Here is a 6,130-nt window from a genome sequence, read left to right as displayed (position 1 = left end):
GGCTATGGGCTCGTCTCCTCTCGGCTCTAGGTTTGGTTTGGGGCTCGGCTCTCGGTTCGGTTCTGGGCTCAGCGCGGCTCGGCTCTGGGCTGGGCTAGGGTATCGGCTCTGCACTCTGGGCGAGGCTCGGCGCTTGGCGAGGCGAGGCTTGGCTTGGCTCTAGGCTGCGCTCGGGCCTTGGCTTGAGGCTCGTTTCATGACCGGTCTCTGGGCTCGGCTCTGCTCGGCTCTGAGCTGGGCTCTCGGCTCGGACTTGGACTCGGCTCGGCACGGCTCTAGGCTGAGCTCTTGGCTCAGCCAGAGGCTGGGCTCTGGGCTCAGTGCGGCTCGGCTCTGGGCTGTGCTCAGGGATACGCTCTGGTCTTGGCTCGGCTCTGGGCTCGGCTCTGGGCTGGTCTAGGGGATCGTCGATGGGCTCGGGATTGGCTCTGGACTCGGCTCGGCTCTGGGATGGGCTCGGGGATTGGCTCTGGACTCGGCTCGAGCCTCAGCTCTGGGCTCGTCTCCTCTCACCTCTGGCCAGGCTCTGGGATCTGCTCGGCTCTGGGCTCTGCTCGGCTCTGGGCTGGCCTCTGGGCTCGTCTAGGGGATCGTCTTTGGGCTCGGCTCAGTTCTGGGATAGGCTCGGGATTGGCTCTGGACTCGGCTCGGCTCTGGGATGGGCTCGGGGATTGGCTCTGGACTCGGCTCGGCTCGGGGCTCAGCTCGAGCCTCGGCTCTGGGCTCGTCTCGTCTCTGGTCTGGGTTAGGGTATCGGCTCTGGACTCGCCTCGGCTCTTGGCGAGGCTCGGCTCGAGGCTGGGCTCTGGGCTTGGCTCTCCGTGACTCTAGGCTGGGCTCGGAGCTCGGCTCGAGACTCAGCTCTGGTAGGTCTCTGGGCTCGGCTCGGCTCGGCTGTGAGCTGTCCTCGGGGCTCGGCTCTAGGTTAGGCTTGAGGCTCGGCTCTGTGCTCGTCTCCTCTCGGCTCGGGCCGGTCTCTGGGCTCGGCTCGGCTCTGGGATGGGCTCTGGGATTGGCTCTGGACTCGGCTCGGCTCGGGGCTCGGCTCGAGGTTCGACTCTGGGCTCGGCTCGTCTCGACTCTAGGCTGGGCTTGGCTAGAGTCTCAGCTCGGGCCGGTCTCTGGGCTCGGCTCGGCTCGGCTGTGAGCTGTCCTCGGGGCTTGGCTCTACGTTAGGCTTGAGGCTCGGCTCTGTGCTCGTCTCCTCTCGGCTCGGGCCGTCTCTGGGCTCGGCTCGGCTCTGGGATGGGCTGGGGGATTGGCTCTGGACTCGGCTCGGCTCGGAGTCGCCTCGAAGTTCGGCTCTGGGCTCGTCTCATCTCTGGTCGGGATTAGGGTATGGGCTCGGGGCGAGGCTCGGTGCTTGGCGAGGCTCGTCTCGAGGCTGGGCTCAGCTCGAGGCGCCGCTCAGTCCGGTCTCTGGGCTCGGCTCGGCTCGGCTGTGAGCTGGCCTCAGGGCTGTGCTCTAGGTTGGGCTTGAGGCTCGGCTCGAGGCTCGTCTCCTCTCCACTCGGGCTGGTCTCTGGGCTCGGCTTGGCTCTGGGCTGGCGTCGGCGCTGGGGTCCCGTATTGGCTCGAGGCTCGGCTCTGGGCTGTGCTCGGCTCGGATCTAGGTTGGACTTGGGGCTGAGCTCTGGACTCGTCGTGGCTCGGCTCTGGGCTGGGCTAGGAGATCGGCTCTGGGCTTTGGGCTCGGCTCGACGCGTCTCTAGGCTTGGCTCGGGGCTCGGCTCGAGGCTCTGCTCTGTGCTCAGCTCTGACTCGTCTCGGCTCTAGGCTGGGCTCGGTGCTGGTCTCTGGGTTCGGCTTGGCTCGGCTCTAGGCTGGGCTTGGTGCTGGTCTCTGGATTCGGCTCGGCTCGGCTCTAGGCAGGGCTCTGGTTTCGGCTCTGACTCGGGTCTGCTCGGCTCTAGGCTGGGCTGGGGGCTCGGCTCGTCTCAACTCTAGGCTGGGCTCGGCTCGAAGCTCAGCTCAGGCCGGTCTTTGGGCTCGGCTCGGATCGGCTGTGAGCTGGGCTCGGGGCTCGGCTCTAGGCTGGGCTCGAGGCTCGGCTCTGGGCTCATCTCCTCTCGGCTCGGGCCGGTCTCTGCGCTTTGCTCGGCTCTAGACTGGGCTCGGGGCTCAGGTCTGGGCTCGGCTCGAGGCTCGGCTATGGGCTCGTCTCCTCTCGGCTCTAGTTTGATTTTGGGGCTCAGCTCTCAGTTCGATTCTGGGCTCAGCGCGGCTCGCCTCTGGGCTGGGCTAGGGTATCGGCTCTGCACTCTGGACTCGGCTCGGCTCGGGGCTCGGCTCGAGCCTCGACTCTGGGCTTGTCTCTGCTCTGCGTTAGGGTATCGGCTCTGGACTCGCCTCGGCTCTTGGCGAGGCTGGGCTCGAGGCTGGGCTCTGGGCTCGGCTCGCCACGACTCTAGGCTGGGCTCGGGGCTCGGCTCGAGGCTCAGCTCGGGCAGGTCTCTGGGCTCGGTTCGGCTGTGAGCTGGCCTCGGGGCGCGGCTCTAGGTTGGGCTTGAGGCTCGGCTCTGGGCTCGTCTCCTCTCGGCTCGGGCCATCTCTGGGCTCGGCTCGGCTCTGGGATGGGCTCGGGGATTGGCTCTGGACTCGGCTCGGCTCGGAGTCGCCTCGAAGTTCGGCTCTGGGCTCGTCTCATCTCTGGTCGGGATTAGGGTATGGGCTCGGGGCGAGGCTCGGTGCTTGGCGAGGCTCGTCTCGAGGCTGGGCTCAGCTCGAGGCGCCGCTCAGTCCGGTCTCTGGGCTCGGCTCGGCTCGGCTGTGAGCTGGCCTCAGGGCTGTGCTCTAGGTTGGGCTTGAGGCTCGGCTCGAGGCTCGTCTCCTCTCCACTCGGGCTGGTCTCTGGGCTCGGCTTGGCTCTGGGCTGGCGTCGGCGCTGGGGTCCCGTATTGGCTCGAGGCTCGGCTCTGGGCTGTGCTCGGCTCGGATCTAGGTTGGACTTGGGGCTGAGCTCTGGACTCGTCGTGGCTCGGCTCTGGGCTGGGCTAGGAGATCGGCTCTGGGCTTTGGGCTCGGCTCGACGCGTCTCTAGGCTTGGCTGGGGCTCGGCTCGAGGCTCTGCTCTGTGCTCAGCTCTGACTCGTCTCGGCTCTAGGCTGGGCTCGGTGCTGGTCTCTGGGTTCGGCTTGGCTCGGCTCTAGGCTGGGCTTGGTGCTGGTCTCTGGATTCGGCTCGGCTCGGCTCTAGGCAGGGCTCTGGTTTCGGCTCTGACTCGGGTCTGCTCGGCTCTAGGCTGGGCTGGGGGCTCGGCTCGTCTCAACTCTAGGCTGGGCTCGGCTCGAAGCTCAGCTCGGGCCGGTCTTTGGGCTCGGCTCGGATCGGCTGTGAGCTGGGCTCGGGGCTCGGCTCTAGGCTGGGCTCGAGGCTCGGCTCTGGGCTCGTCTCCTCTCGGCTCGGGCCGGTCTCTGCGCTTTGCTCGGCTCTAGACTGGGCTCGGGGCTCAGGTCTGGGCTCGGCTCGAGGCTCGGCTATGGGCTCGTCTCCTCTCGGCTCTAGTTTGATTTTGGGGCTCAGCTCTCAGTTCGATTCTGGGCTCAGCGCGGCTCGCCTCTGGGCTGGGCTAGGGTATCGGCTCTGCACTCTGGACTCGGCTCGGCTCGGGGCTCGGCTCGAGCCTCGACTCTGGGCTTGTCTCTGCTCTGCGTTAGGGTATCGGCTCTGGACTCGCCTCGGCTCTTGGCGAGGCTGGGCTCGAGGCTGGGCTCTGGGCTCGGCTCGCCACGACTCTAGGCTGGGCTCGGGGCTCGGCTCGAGGCTCAGCTCGGGCAGGTCTCTGGGCTCGGTTCGGCTGTGAGCTGGCCTCGGGGCGCGGCTCTAGGTTGGGCTTGAGGCTCGGCTCTGGGCTCGTCTCCTCTCGGCTCGGGCCGTCTCTGGGCTCGGCTCGGCTCTGGGATGGGCTCGGGGATTGGCTCTGGACTCAGCTCGGCTTGGGGCTCGGCTCGAGGTTCGGCTCTGGGCTCGTCTCATCTCTTGTCTGGCTTAGGTTATGGGCTCTGGGCGAGGCTCGGCGCTTGGCGAGGCTCGTCTCGAGGCTGGGCTCTGGGCTCGGCTTGGCTCGGCTGTGAGCTGGCCTCGGGGCTCGGCTCTAGGCTGGGCTCGAGGCTCGTCTCTGGGCTCGTCTCCTCTCGGCTCCGGCGGATCTCTGTGCTCTGCTCGGCTCTAGGCTGGGCTCGGGGCTCAGGTCTGGGCTCGGCTCGAGGCTCGGCTATGGGCTCGTCTCCTCTCGGCTCTAGTTTGGGTTTGGGGCTCGGCTCTCGGTTGGGTTCTGGGCTCAGAGCGGCTTGGCTCTGGGCTGAGCTCGGGGATTGTCTCTGGGCTCATCTCTGGGCTCGTCTTCTCTCGGCTTCGGGCTGGGTTCAGGTATCGGCTCTGGTCTTGACTCGGCTCGAGGCTGGGCTTTGAGCTCGGCTCGGTCTTCGGCTATACTCGGCTCTGGGTTCGGTTCGGATCGGCTCTGGGCTGGGCTCTGGGCTGGGGTCGGGTATCGGCTCGAGGCTCGGCTCTGGGCTGGCACGGCTCGGTTCTGGGCTGTGCTCAGGGATAGGCTTTGGTCTCGGCTCGGCTTTGGGAGGGGCTCGGGGATTGGCTCTGGACTCGGCTCGAGCCTCTAACTCTGGGCTAGTCTCCTATCGCCTCGGGCAGGTCTCTGGTCTCGGCTCGGCTCTGGGCTGGGCTCTGGGCTGGTCTAGGGGATCGTCGATGGGCTCAGGATTGGCTCTGGACTCGGCTCGGCTCTGGGATGGGCTCGGGGATTGGCTCTGGACTCGGCTCGAGCCTTGGCTCTGGGCTCGTCTCCTCGCCTCGGGCCGGTCTCTGGGCTCTGCTCGGCCCGGGGCTGGCCTCTGGGCTGGTCTAGGGGATCATTTCTGGGCTCAGCTCTGGGATGGGCTTGGGATTGGCTCTGGACTCGGCTCGGCTCTGGGATGGGCTCGGGGATTGGCTCTGGACTCGGCTCGGCTCGGCTGTGAGCTGGCCTCAGGGCTGTGCTCTAGGTTGGGCTTGAGGCTCTGCTCTGGGCTCATCTCCTCTCGGCTCGGGCCGATCTCTGGGCTCGGCTCGGCTCTGGGCTGGGCTCGGGGCTGGGGTCGGGTATCGGCTCGAGGCTCGGATCTGGGCTGTGCTCGGCTCGGATCTAGGTTGGACTTGGGGCTGAGCTCTGGACTCGGCGTGGCTCGGCTCTGTGCTGGGCTAGGAGATCGGCTCTGGGCTCCGGGCTCGGCTCTACACGGCTCTAGGCTTGGCTGGGGCTCGGCTCGAGGCTCTGCTCTGGGCTCGGCTCTGACTCCTCCCGGCTCTAGGCCGGGCTCGGTGTTGGTCTCTGGGTTCGGCTCGGCTCGGCTCTAGGCTGGGCTCTGCGCTCGGCTCTGACTCGAGTCGGCTCGGCTCTAGGCTGGGCTCAGGTCTCGGCTCTGGGTTCGGCTCTGGACTCGATTCGGCTCGGCTCTATTCTGGGCTTGGGGATTGTCTCTGGGCTCGTCTCGAGGCTCGGCTCTGGGCTCTGTGCTCGGCTGGGCTCGGGGCTTTGCTCGAGGCTTGGCACGGGGACGGTCTCTGGGCTCGGCTCGGCTCTTGGCTGGGCTTGGGGCTGGGCTCTTGGCTGGGCACTAGGCTCGGCTCGGGGCTCGGCTCTGGACTCTGCTCGCCTCGGCTCTGGACTGGGCGCGGGGATTGTCTTGGGGCTCATCTCGAGGCTCAGCTCAGGGCTCAGGGATCGGCTCTTGTCTTGGCTCGGCTCAAGGCTAGGCTCGGGTAGGGTCGCTGGGCTCAGCGATCGGCTCGAGGCGTGTTTCGGGGCCGGTCTCTGGGCTCGGCTCGGCTCTGGGCTGGGCTCGGGGATCGGTTCGGTGCTCGGCTCGAGGCTTGGCTGTGCGCTGGCTTGTCTCGGCTCTGGGCTGGGCTCAGGGATCGGCTGTGGTCTCGGCTCAGCTCGGCTCTGGGATGGGCTCAGGGATTGGCTCTGGACTCGGCTCGAGCCTTGGCTCTGGGCTCGTCTCCTCTCGCCTCGGGCCGTTATCTGGGCTCTGCTCGGCCCGGGGCTGGCCTCTGGGCTGGTCTAGGGGATCGTCTCTGGGCTCGGCTCGTCTTGACTCTAGGCTGGGCTCGGCTCGAGGCTCAGCTCGGG

At 67.6% G+C, this 6,130-nt stretch overlaps 1 pseudogene; it reads right to left on the bottom strand.

Annotated features, from left to right (window-relative positions):
* Positions 1-4,868: 4,868 nt before the first annotated feature.
* The window catches only part of LOC141955376 (uncharacterized), a 38,942-nt pseudogene continuing 37,680 nt past the window's right edge, over positions 4,869-6,130 (bottom strand).

The sequence above is a fragment of the Athene noctua genome, unplaced genomic scaffold (genome assembly GCF_965140245.1).
Source record: "Athene noctua unplaced genomic scaffold, bAthNoc1.hap1.1 HAP1_HAP1_scaffold_180, whole genome shotgun sequence".
Taxonomy (NCBI): domain Eukaryota; kingdom Metazoa; phylum Chordata; class Aves; order Strigiformes; family Strigidae; genus Athene; species Athene noctua.
The sequence above is the reverse complement of the archived record's forward strand: the minus strand, read 5'-3'. Positions and strand labels throughout refer to the sequence as shown.